Source organism: Podarcis vaucheri (assembly GCF_965113315.1).
Source record: "Podarcis vaucheri genome assembly, chromosome: 2".
Taxonomy (NCBI): domain Eukaryota; kingdom Metazoa; phylum Chordata; class Lepidosauria; order Squamata; family Lacertidae; genus Podarcis; species Podarcis vaucheri.
Genome location: NC_138760.1, coordinates 73,879,997 through 73,893,847, shown reverse-complemented (window position 1 = coordinate 73,893,847; position 13,851 = coordinate 73,879,997).

The following is a 13,851-nucleotide window of genomic DNA, read 5'->3' as shown; positions in this document are numbered from 1 at the left end:
TGAGGAGGGCAGGCTCTTGATGTTAAGAGGAGGCATTGCCCTGCCTCTCAAAAAACAACAGTCAGCTCAATTAATCCACTGAAACACTCTCTGGCTGACTAAAAAGACATTCCCCAATAATGCAAATTAATTTAATATAAGTATCGATCATTAAATGGTAATAACAGCAGGTGCCAATTACCGTCGTAGAAGAGGCAGCCCACTTTTGTCCTTATTTCGGAGGCTTCCTCTAGGATGGCACCCGCCATTTCAGAACACACACAAAAGCCTGGGCTCCATCCCCCCTTGTTGAAATATATTGTTTTATAGTCTCGTGCATATTGATTTGATTAATCAGTTCAGGGGGCTTTAGGTGAAAGACCGCCCTATAGAAACCTGTGTTGTTAAAGTCAGGTAAAAGTGTGTGTCTTCAGTCCAGGGCCCCACTCTAACCTAAATCTGTGTTTGATATCTGTGGACAACGTAGCCATAAATGACAGAAAGGTGACTGCCCCTTTTTCTTTCTTTTAGTCTGCCATCCCCTTGCTAATCAGAGAATCATAGAACTGCTGAGTTGGAAGGGAGCACGAGGGTCATCTAATCCAACCCCCTGCAATGCAAGAACCCTTTTGCCCAACGTGGGGCTCGAACCCGAGACCCTGAGATTGTCTCATGCTCTGCCGATTGACCTATTGCAGGATAAGTTTAAAATATTTATTCTGAGCTGGTGTTTCAAATGGTAGCTTTAGTGGCTGCCATGTACAAAAAGTCCTCCCCTCCTCCAACATGTAACTTGGTAGTTTCACCCAAAGTGGTCTTGGTTCACAGAGAAAGCAAAATTGGACTCGGTTGCTGTTGTCATTTTGCATTTGTGCTCCCACCTCCCCGTGTCTCTAACCAAATATTATATATTAGTCCCCACAGTGCAAAAGTCATGTGGGCTGCGGAATCACCGCTTTTGAAATATGTTGCAGACCAATATGTGTTCATTGTTATAGCAACAAATTAGTATGCATGTTTGCTCAGTGCACTGAAATGGGAAACCTTGGTTGAAATCAATTATTGAAATTGGTCTCATTTAATTTAATGGTGAGTTAGACCAGTGATTTAAAATTGCCTTGACTTAAATGAAGCCATCTTTACAGCCCAACCTTTGGCACACTTATATAAGAGTTAGTTGCCTTTTTGGGAGGCAGTGTTTTTATTGGTTTTTGAAAACATGTAATGCAAGTAAATAGCATGGAAATGTAAATAATAATAAAAAGGAACTGAGAAAACAATTTCCCCCATCAGTGTTTTAATCAATTGGGTTGATTTATATTTAAACATAAATTATTATCTTCACTTGAACCCTGACTCCCATGTTCATTATTATACCAACACTTTATATTGTTTCATTGGTAACATAAGAGGAAAAATGATTATTACTCATACTTAATCTAAGCACAACCACAAGGACTCCTGATTAGGTGTTTGGCTATGTGATATTGAATGCTATCCGTTAACTGTTCTATCCTGTTTCCCCTTTGTTATTGTTATTGTTTAAATCAATTCATGAACCAAAAACTTATACACTGGCCACTAGTAATGTGTTGTAGGTATTACTGCAAATTTACTGTGCTATTTTTGTGATCAGCAAATGGCATGGCACTTGGTCTATTTATTTGTATCATTTAGTATTCCTATTATCTTTGTTTATAAAACCCAATAAAAACTTATTTTTTAAAAAGGAACTGAGAAAAGTAGAGAAAAGTTTCCAGTATATGGTTATCACAAATCAGATAAGAGTCAGGCGGAATGGGATGCAATGAGGGGTGAAACTTAGAAATCACTTTGCTGATATGCATGAGAAATAGGACCCGTGTGTCTAGGAAAATATCCCGTTTCGTTAGGCCTCTTGTGGTCTACTGTTAGTTTTTCCACTAATGGTACCGTATTTGCCAGGTTCTCTTAAATAAGCTCTAACCTGTGCATTCCAGGGGGTTCTTCCAGTGTTTAGCCATTTCCATTCTTGCTGCTACGAGCAGGAATAACATAGGAACATAGGAAGCTGTTTTATACTGAGTCAGACCTATCTGTCCATCTAGCTCAATGTTGTCTACACTGACTGGCAGCGGCTCCTCAGAGTTTCATGCAGGGTTCTTTCCCCACCCTCCTTGTAGATCCTAGGGATTGAACCTGGGACCTTCTGCATGCAAAGCAGTTGCTCTGCCCTTGAGCTACAGCCTTTCCTTATAGCTTCCTCATATGGGAATTGATCGTGAAGGTTCCAAAAGACTGATAACAGTGCCAACATTGGGTCTAGGTGTATCAGTTGCTGCACGGTATCTGAGACAACGCCAAAAACCTATTCTATCATGGAACATTTGAAAGAGAGAGAAACACACACACACACTCATGCTCATTGTACCAACTACAACATATAAGGGAGAAATACTTGCTTACATGATGAGTTTTACTGGAGTAAGGTGCCATCTGTGTACAGCTTTTAGGGATGGTTTACAAGGGGCTGCTGCTGACGTGTTTCTTATAGGCTGGTGAAATAAATGGGGTCCCATTCCAGGTCTGGTTTAGGAACCTGGTCAGCTTTCCACATGGATTCCAGTCCCTCAGTCTGATTGAGGCTAAGCCTTTCATTCAAGGAGTAGGAGTAAAGCTCATTGAATTCAGTGGAACCTACTTCCAAGCAAATACATGAGCTGTTATGCTTTTCTGCACCCTTCAAAGACCCATAATATCCAGATCAAGAGAAGTAATAGCTCAGTACTAGACATAACAACAACAACAACAACAACAACAACAATAATTATTTATTATTTATTATTTATACCCCGCCCATCTGGCTGGGCTTCTCCAGCGACTCTGGGTGGCTTCCAAAAATAAAAAAAATAAAAAAATTAAAACACTGCAATACATCAAACATTAAAAGCTTCCCTAAACAGGGCTGCCTTCAGATGTCTTTTAAAAGTCTGGTAGATGGAACACCCTCCCTTCAGATGTCAAGGAGATCAAGAATTACACAACTTTTAGAAGACATCTGAAAGCAGCCCTGTACTGGGAGGTTTTTAACACTTTATGCTTTATGTTTTTAGATATGCTGCAAGCTGCCCAGAGTGGCTGGGGAAACCCAGCCAGATGGGTGGGGTATTATTATTATTATTATTATTATTATTATTATTATTATTAGGACCAAGGGAATCAATCATTTAGAAAGGTTTTTTTCTTAAAGAGTTCTGCCTTTATTCTGAGTGTCAAGATTTGTGAGACCCCTGATCTCTGAGGGATGGGCACCATGTACAACAGGGCTGGTACAATACATTTGGCTGCCTGAAGCAAAGGACAAGGTGGCACCTGTCTAGATGAATCAACTGGCAGCTGAATCTAAAGGGACAATGTCCTCCATAGGACCTGAGGGCAGCTTAGACAGTTCAAGGCACACACAGCTTTGCCTTTGCCTCACAGCATCTGCTGCTTGAGGCAGCCTCCTCACTTTGGCCAATGGAAGGACTGGCCCTGATGAGCAAGAAGGAGAAAGAGATCTGCCTGCCTTCCCTTAGTAAAAGTGAGAACGGGCCAGGACCTCCTGCTAGCAAAAAGTAATGTGAATCTGCAGCATGGTCCACAAGGGGTGCTATTTTCCAGCTTTCAACCTCAGCCCCATGACCAGTGTGTCATTTAAAACATGAGGAGGAGAGGGGAGTCATTTCCACTTTTCACTCCAGGTGAGGAAATGCCTAGGGCTAATGCCTGAAAGAGTATTTCTGAGCATTTATAAGGTGATCTACTCAATTCTACTTCTGAGTCCAAAATCAGAGGTGGAAATGGAGAAGGACATACAATAAACTGTTGTGGGGAGTATAAACTGCCCCTGGGCTTTATAGCAACAGCAGACCTTGCAAAAATTGACCATCAGCAATGGTCCTTGAGGAAAGGATGCCTTTTTATGCTCCCTGATCGTGGCTGATTGATGGGCCATTCTGGCGGCTCATTATGTGGTGGGGGTGGGAGGGGAGGTTTATTCATATGCCAAAACCACAGCTCTGAGGCCCCCAGGGCAACATGAAGCACCAAGCTCAGTGAAAGGAAGGGCCGCTTTGCTATGCTGCCCTGGATGACAAAGGGCAGCTCTAAACATCTCCCTTATCAAGGCACAGTGAGGAATTGTCACTGAAGCAGACCTGGCAGCTGTGATCCCAATATTGTGAACCTGGATTCGTCTCAAGAAGCCATCACTTCTTTTTCAATGGCAACCGCAGTGCCTGGAGACGGGCAGTCAGGTTGTGCATCCACAGCAGTGACCAGAGGAGAAATGACTGTAACACAGAGTTGCAGCAGCACAACTGGATGTCCTCATCTGCCCCAGCTGCAACAAAACATGTCCCTCCCATATCGGACTCTACAGCCACAGCTGGCGCTGTAACTCTTCAGCGGTTGGACTCTTCAGCAGTTGGACTTCACCCCAAAAGGGGGTGTCTGAGACAGACAGATGCCAACTTTATTTAAAAGTGGTATCTAATTATTTGCAGAGGATCCACTAATCCCTCCTCAGCAAGCCTTCTTTTTTATTTCTTTCTATAGGGTGGGGTGCAGCCTCAAACCACTCAGCTGGAAGGAAGCCAGTCCTTTTGCCACCCTTCTTCCTTCTCTTCTGAGAATCCAAGCTCCTTTTCTAGCCATGGGATGGGATGAGGTGAGTGACTAAGTCCAGGCCTCTCTCTGCCTTTTTTGTCTGATTTCCCCAACCAAGTTTTGCCTCACTTTTGGGGAAGCCTATTGCTACCATGACTCAAAAGGAGGACTTTGCTCCAGTTGGTTGGCTGCTGTGGGAACAGGATGCAGGACTGTATGGGCCTTTGACCTGACCCTGCAGGGCTCTTCTGATGTTCTTAATTGCTTTGTGCCACCAGAGGGACCCTTCTCCCTTTCTCCTGGGGTGGACAAACAGGGTTGGGGAGGAACTGTCCCCTATCCCCCAATTCCATGGTTCCTGCTTTCCCACTGACTCCTCATTCAGCTTGACCCTCCTTGTTTTCCCTACCATTCTGTGGTGGGCTTCACTCTTGCCTGTATTGTGGGGTAGGTCACATCATAGTGTGTTGCCCACATGTACCTGGACATTAAAACGTCAGCCATTTTAACCAACTGATCTGAGAAGTTAAGCATAGAGGTCTGTGGTCTCAATCATTTTTTAAAAAAGCAATATATTGCATTATCTGCTATTCCTGTTCTCTGGTAAGCAATATGTTTATAAGCACACACACACAGATGTGAATGCTTTGAGTCAAAGTCACCACCCAACCCTGGCAATTTGTTACTTTTTAACTTGTTGGTGAGGCAAAGTGAGCAGATTCAGTCCGCTGCTTAAGCTGCATGCCTTATTCTTCTAACTGTTTGTTACAGTTAAAAGGGGCTGGATCTGATGGGACAATGGACCTTGTTTGGGATAGTCCAGACTCAGTTGATGTATATTTTTATGCTGGCACTTCTGTATGCTTCCCAACCCTCTTAACTCCCCACTGTCTCCCTGGGGTTTATCCCTACAGTTCCTTGTGTTTTATCTATATTATTTTGGCAAATAAAATGTCTTTGAAATTATTATTTATTGCGATTTTTAAAATTTCGGAGGATTTTGGAGAACTGTTAAAACCAGGAGCCATTTGGGCACTATTTTCAGGTGGGATTCAACAAAATACCAGAAAAGCCAGCTTGTGCAATTAAAGGAGTTGATGGCGTCCCTCTAGCATAGGGGCAGCCAGATGTTGGTGGACTACAACTCCCATAATCCCTGACCACTGGCCATGCTAACTAAGGCTGATGGGAGCTGGAGTTCCCCAACAGCTGAAGAGTCGCATATTGGCTACCTAGCTGATGTTCTTCTTAAGTTCTTGGTTTTCTGTGGTCATAAATCCTCTGCAGGCCACTTTAGCCGCTGGCCACTGAAAGAGCCTTGAGAACCTATTGAAAGGAGCAGAGAGAGAGAAAGAGAGAGAGAGAGAGAGAAAGAGAGGTCCTTCTGCTTGGTGTAGGCACAGTCGCCCCTCCAGCTATGAAAACAAAAGTGTCAGAAATTGCTGTGTTTTGACTGGGGGGTGAGTCCTGGGAATTGGGCTGGGGTTACCTGCCCAAGAGAGGTCAGCAAGCCCTCACTCGGGTTTCAGGATTTAATTATTTAATAGCCACTCTCTCTCCTCCCTGTTGGGCACTGGAGCAGGATTAACTAACGGCTCTTTTTGCCAAAAAGGAGGGGGTGTGTGCCAGAGGCATAGCTGAAGCAATCAACAGCCTGTTGTCCCAGGTGCTGCCCGAGTTCAAATTTCTGCACTGGGAAAATAAAGAAATATTTCCTCAGATTAATGGCCCTGTTTCACCCTCCCCCGCCCCATTCCCAAAGAGAGCAACACAACTGCATCCTCCCCACCCCCCACTACTCCCAATGCATCCTTGCAACACAGATTCCTTGGGATTCAGCTTAATTCCCCTCCAACAGATGCAGACGTTCCTTTCGGTTTACTGCCCGAGTATCCAGCACAAGGCACCTACTGAAGCTGTGCCAAGAGGTGAAGGACACAGGCATGGCAGGTGGAGGGCAGACGCTTTAGGAGAAAGTTGTTTTTTTGCACAAAGTTAGAGCGCAAGGTGCGGGAGAAGGTGGCTGCCTGGTGTTTGCTGCCTGTCATTCACAGCCGCATTGTGGCTCCCAAAGTCTGATTGGGCATCTCTCGTCTTAACTCTTGGCTCCCATCTGCTGAAGAAGAGCTGTGTGCTTTCTTCAGAGGCCAGCAGCTGTGGTTGTGCCTGAGGCACCGCTGGCACCTTATAAAAGGAGGAATCAAATGGTGAGCGGGGTCGTCCTGAAACTTTGTACAAACAGGCTAATTGCAAGAAAGCCATCTGAGATGACGGCAGGGATATATTTCAGCAACGAGACATGTGAAAACACTACCGGAGCTAAGCGAGGGCAATAGTGCCGGCTGGCAGGCTCACAGGAACATCACTTGCACTGCAGAAAAATGGGGTGCTGATGGAGTAGATGCTATAGATCCAGGGAAGGCAAAGGAAGCCCAGGATACCACTGGCGCAGGAGCTCCCTTTTTATGTCCTCTCCATCACAGCGGGGTAGAACATGAAAAGCACAAGCAAAAGACAGGTTGCCTGCTACCTTAGAATCAAACTGGACCAGATCAGCCTCCACCAACATGCTGCCCTCCAGGTGAATCCACCTTCCATCGTTCCTCACCACTGGCTATTTGGCTGAGGCTGATGGGAGTCAGAGACCACGTTGGTGGTCCTATTGACCTGTACCAGCTAGAGAGGCCATAATGGCACCTGCCCTCAAAGAAGCTGGTTCAAAGCAAGGGTTGCCAGAGAGTTTCATGGACAGGACAGAAATGGTCAATTTCAGGGGAGGGCACCATATCCAAAGATGGTTCTGGAGCTGATGTCTTCTTGGGCCAGGACGACTGGTCTGCGTCTTTAAAAGACTGGCCTAGCCTATAGGCACAACTAGATTTTGCAAGCAGAATTCAATTTTATTACTATATTGACATTAGTAACATTTTCCTGGTGACCAATGCACCAGTCAAGTTGTAGAAGAGAGGCTTGTAAGGGAAAGAGCTGCTAATGTGGACGCAAAGCCTAATGTCATGCCACAAAACCCCAATGCATTTCTCACCTTCCCCAGTTTTATTTTCCTAGCTTCCAGGCCTCCAGAAATAGCCAAAGCGAAGACCTACTAAATAAATCGTCAACAGTGGTGGCATTTTTCTGTGTTGAGGAATAATTTTGTACCTCCTCTAAAATGGCTCCTGATCATGCGGTATGGTGTCAGAACTGGCTGCACACCCTCAATTTAAAAAGACCGTCAGAATGAATGGGGTCAATTTAAAATCAGGAAAGAGCCATTACAGTAGGAAGAAGCTAATCGGACTGGAAAGGGTTAAACCAAAAAGGTGCCAGATGAGTATGTGTGATGTGAATTGTATTTGTATAGCTAGGTAACTGCAAATAGCCCTTTGCTGATATGAGCACCTTTGCCCCAACCTCTGCCCCATTCTGGGGCCAAGCATCTATTCTGAGGCAGCCCTTCACATCTCAGCCGGACATATGTACAGAGCAGGTGCTCGGGACCTCACTTTTTAAATTTTTACCTCAGAAAGTTTCACACCTGGATTGCAGAGAGGAACAGTCTTGTCTGAGAGTTTGTCTTTCTCAGTGTGATTGATGCCTGTCTACAGGTAAGAGGTTTTTCGGGCCAATTGCAGTGCGTGGCATTGTTTGGTTGCTGACTGAGTGGACACAGCTGGGGTGTGGGTGTGGCCCACAGCCTGCCTTGGTGTAAGGACAGGTGTAGTCCCTGAAGGGACTAACACCAAAGGGTCTTTTCTCTTTGGACTGCCACAATTTTGTGGAATTGTGGGCCAGATGCTCTGGGTGTCAGGCCTTACTGGGGAAGAGGGGAAGTTTGGTTTGGGGCTGTTCCCTCTGAGTGGAGAGGCCTACCACAATCATGGTGGAGGCTTAGATGTTCGTTTGGTTGCTGGCCACCCCCTGTTTCAGCCCTCCCATTCCTATGTTTATGAAAGGCAGGTCAGTCCAAATAACAGCATGTCCATCCATGTCTTGATTGTAGTTGAAGGGACTGACTTGGCATGCATTACTGACACTTGGATGGGTGAGCTGGGTGGGCCTGACCTAACTCTGAGTACTTGGTTACTAGGCTAGACTTGGGCAGGCGGGCAAGGGGTGTGTGCTTCTATTGTCCATAGAAGCATCCCCCCTTTACCAGACGGCCTAGAGCTTAGGATAGATCATGGACTTGAAAGGAGACAGATTGGAGATGCTACCAGTCTATCAACCACCCTGAGTGAGCTGGCTGAGGTGATCTCATGGGTGGACCATTGCTTGGTGTGGTTTTAGAGGGCCCCCAGAAGACAACATCCACACAGAGGCAGCTGTTGTGCTGGCACAGGATTTCATCGGTTCCGTGAGAACCATGGGGTTGTCTTAAGTGGTCATTAGTTCAACACAATGGACAGGGCACCTTCTATTATTATTTATCAATGTGTGGATCTGTATTCATCAGTGTAAGTTAAGTTGTCCCACAAGAAAAATGCTATGTATGAAGCAGCCGTTTCCTGTTTTCTGAGTACCGTGTTTCTGCCTCCTTTGCAGTGATTTGGATGGGTGCCTGGGCCCAGCCTCCTGCCAAAAAGCTTGGAAAAGAACTTCCTGCTGCCCAGGGGGTAACCCTGATTGATCGCCCAAAGAGCGGAGTGACCTAGTCTGGGTCAATGCAACCTATTTCTCAGAGAGCCCAAAGTACTTTCCTCCCGCCCGCTTTCGCTACCCCACCGGGTCATCCTTTGGTGAAAGCTTTGAAATCGCAGCTCTGCTGTGTGCATAGGCCGTGCGTTATGTGGATTGAAAATGGCTGCCCTGCCCACTGGCAGCCATTCTCTAGGGAAGCACAGCGTAAAAAAGCACAGCAGTTGCTTCTTGAAAGAACAGATGTGGGAAGAGTCAACTGACATGTTGGCGGGCGTGATGGTGAAGGAAAGAGAGGGAAGCACACATAACAAAGCACTCTGCAGATTACTGTGTGACAAAGAGATATATAAGAAGGCCCAACCCCTTCCACTCCAAGAGTGTCTTGTGAGAAGGAAAAATGCCTGTGGCCCTTACTCTGTGGGGCTAGTGGGCATCCCTGTTCCCTTTGTGGTGGGCAGGACCTGGCAGCTGGGAGAGTGTGTGTGTGGGAACCCCAACTCAGGAAACTAGCTGGATTTACTGGGCTACGCTCTAAATCCCCCCTCACAAAAGATGCCTGTTCAGTGAGAACAGGATGCCGAGGATTCAGCTGCATTTGTTTGGCCAGTAGAGCCTGGTGGATTACGGACAATTGGTTCAGCCCTGACAGAAAATATCAGGAATGTTAAACAATAAAACGGCCTCCAGTTGTTGTGGGCTCGGAGGGGCCTCCCCCCCCCCCCGCTATCCTGGGCAGGCCCCACATGTGCCTCTTGCTTCTGCTTAATCTGTAGCCCTTCCACTAGGAAAGCATGGCAGCATTTGCTCTTTTTGGTTTACTGATTATTTTGCTGAGTAGCAGCATGGGCTACCCTGGCGACAGTCTCCAGCTAATGGGTGTGTAGCCCCTCTGCTGAAGGGTTTGGGAGAGAAAAGTATTGTGAGAGGTACTGCTCAGACAGTGGAGTCTTTCTTGCAGAAGTGGAACCTATGGAAGTGTTATATTGCGCTGAGAGAAAGAGAAGTGATTTTTATCTCTTCTCTTCTTCTTTTTGCTTTCAGAGGAGGAATGTGCACACTTTTTCCAAGTGAACCCACCCAAGAGGAGGGGTGAAATATGTCCCAGTGTTTGGCAGGGGAATATAGGTACATTTATTTTATGACAGGGTTCATTAAGTGGTAATAAGCAAGTCAAATAATGGGGTCAGGTCGCTCTGCTAGTTAATTTTTGAAACGTTAGTTTATAGGTTTTCTTGACAACCCTGAAAGCAAGTATTTGTATTTGGGTGCCATAAATGTGTACATTCTGTAACAAAAGCTATAAAAGAGCCCTATGGCACATTAAAGGCCAACCAATTTATTATGGCATGGATACATGCCCACTTCACTAGATGTATGAAGTGCAATCTTTGCTGGCAGGTTTATAAAGGAGACAGTTGTAAAGTGGGAGTTAAGTGGCAATGAGGTATAAAAATTAGTCGGTGATAACTAGAGCTTGAATATATGTTAAATAGCCACACCTTTCACCCTTTACTGAGCAGCAGTTTGGTGATATTTGCTGAGATTAGTGTATTAAAAGCTGTAGTGGGGCAGGGAACCATTTGCAAAACAGTCATAGATAGCACCACTATCTTGTCATTGGTGTTAGCATGATAAAACAAAACTGAACTTCCTCATCACCTAGAATATGCAAATGTTCAAAGTTTTAAGATGCAGTACATGAGATTCCATTAGTGCTACTCTTTTAAAAAAATAAAAAAATAGTGTAACATTGTGAGAGAAATTCCCAGATAAAGCAGATAGTCAATTGTTAGCCAATTGTTTCTTGAATCTTGGTCATAAATAATTAAACTTACAGCTGTGACTTTTGAGGCTAATTGTATAAAGCATATTAGTATGCTTCACAGTATGTGAAGGTACCATTTGGTTGACCATTGTGTGTTTTTTTATACTAACAGCTTTCTCATAGGAACTGAAACAAAAAACAAAGTTCTCTTATATCAGAGCTTTCTGAAAGACTAATATTCAAAACAAAGGCAGATCAAGAAGATAAGACACCCCTCCCAAGTTGTGAGCAATAGAGGCAAATGCTGGGAGAAGGTTGTGTGCTCCCTAGTAAATTATTTGTAGTAGACTGTAACAAGCCAGGTCTGTTTGGAATCACTCAGTGGTTTCATGGGAAGAAATTCCAGCTGAGGCTAAAGTTTTTTGGGAGTTACTCACACCAACTAGTCATTAATTATCCACAGATTCTGTCTGGTGTCCTATGGCATCACTTTATTTCTGCTCCTTGCTTGCCTAAGGAATTTAGGAATAGCAGAATGGAAGTCAGAGCTATTTCAAGAAGGAGCTGAATAGTCTGGCAAACTTTTCTGCAGTCTTAGATTAACATAGACAACCACAAGCCTTTCACTTTCTGAAAACAAACTTAGGTCAGAGAAATGGTGGCCAAAGATGGCAATTCGAAGAGGCAGAAGTCACATCTTGGCATTCTCATTTTCACGCCATTGGCCAGATTAGTAAACAGGAAGTTTCTTGGATGCCTATGGCAAGTAGGATTTCTTCTCAGAAAATACCGTATTTTTTGCACCATAACACTCACTTTTTTCCTCCTAAAAAGTAAGGGGAAATGTCTGTGCGTGTTATGGAGGGAATGCCTACGGGTGGCATGCCTACGGATTTTCCTCCTCTAAAAACTACGTGCGTGTTATGGTCGGGTGCGTGTTATAGAGCGAAAAATATGGTATTTGCCTTGGGTGGTGTATAAACTCTGATAATAAAATTAATACATTGTAAAGCACCTGTAGGCCTTGATATGCCTTCAGTCAGAAATGGGCTTTACTCTAAATCAGTGGAATTTAGATAGTAGGTTCTCTACTGGCTGATGTGGAGTTGCAGGCCCTTCAGTCATTACGGCATTAAGGCTCCGTTTGAGCTGCCTCAGAAGCAGCCCAGGATTTGATGAAACAGAAACCCAGTCATCTGTTGTCTGTTAAACCTTGACTCAACACAGGTGTTGGTAACTTAACTGATTTATTTACAAGGTTATTGTTACATGAACCCCAGCCTCAGTGTGGTGAGAGATTTCAGAGGTGTTGGTGTATAACATGGGTTTGGTTTTCTCAAAAGGAAGGACGTGGTGTCTTTGTGATATGTGGTGTATATATACAGTATACATGCATACAGGCTGAGATGGAAGGACTTGCAGCAAGAACACCACAAGAGATACTAGCCCTTTGTTAGGTTTCTAGGCATCTGGATTCTGACAGAGAGCAAAATCAGGCCTCTGTGTTTTCCCAGTTCCAGCTGGAATGAGATTGGCTATTCTCCTTTCACTCATCCTGATGGGGAATTAAGCCCGGCCCTGATTCCCAAGTGGCCCTCTCCTTTCAGAATAAGCTCCCCATCTATTGAGAGGCATCTCCTTAACAAAGGAGGGTCAAGGACACACAGGAAGCTGCCTAGCAGTGGTCCATCTAGCTCAGTACAGCCAACACTGGCTTGCAGTTGTTCTTCATGGGTTCCAGATAGATGCTGTGCCCCTGAGCTACACACTACTTTCCCAGGGCCATGGGGTAACCTCCAGCAGCTCTGCTTGTTCCATTCACCCTTTCCTGCCTTACAACTAAGAATCACAGTACTGTGAGCAATGCCTCAGATAACATCTAGACTAATATTCCCTATGCATCACACAGTGGTACCTCTGGTTGCGAATGGGATCCGTTCCGGAGGCCCGCTTGCAACATGAAAAGAGCGCAACCCGCAGTGGTTGAATTCAACTATGGGGTGTGGCGCTCATCTTGCTTCAGGCCAAGGGAGCCGGTGTTTGTCTGCAGACAGCTTTCTGGGTCATGTGGCCAGCATGACTAAACTGCTGCTGGTGCAACGGAACACCGTGACGAGTGTCAGAGCGCACGGAAACACCATTTACCTTCCCACCGCAGCAGTAATTATAAGATTTCAATGATAGGGCTGCTTCCACAGCCCTCTGCCCTCCAGCAAAGTTTCCTCTAGTCTAAGGGCAAGAGAGATGGGGTCCCCAACAACATCTTCAGAGGCTGCAATCAGAGCCGTCGTGTGGGCGTCAGCATGGGAGGCCAAGAGATGGGTCCATTTTTTTAGCGGCTCTGGCTTGGTTCTGGAATGCCCTTCCAACTAAGTTGTGTTTGGCCCCCTCTCCGAGCCCTTTTAGACGGAAGATGAAACCCATTTGTTTTGGCAAGGTTTTAAAGGTTGATTGATTATGTTGCTGCTATGGCCTCGGTTTCTAAGGTTTTTTTCCTTTAACATAACTTCAATGATTGTTTCATTGCATTAAAAAAACACACCACAAATTAGTGTATTTCTGCTTGTTTTGGTATGCCACTCTTGGTGTGAATGCAGAAAGCGGGATGAAAATAAATAAACATTATTATGGCTACTGTGGGGCTGTACTTACGGATCAGTGTACCGTTTCCAGTGTGCCTGACTGCAAGCCACATGCCTTGGAACCATCTGCTAGCATTGATATACAAAGGGCAGCATTTGTACACACACAACTTCCCTCACTCACTGATGAAAGCGGAGCATGTTTCCCACCCACCCCTTCCTGGAACTCCTGTGATGTTTTTCCTGGTATTCTAAGTT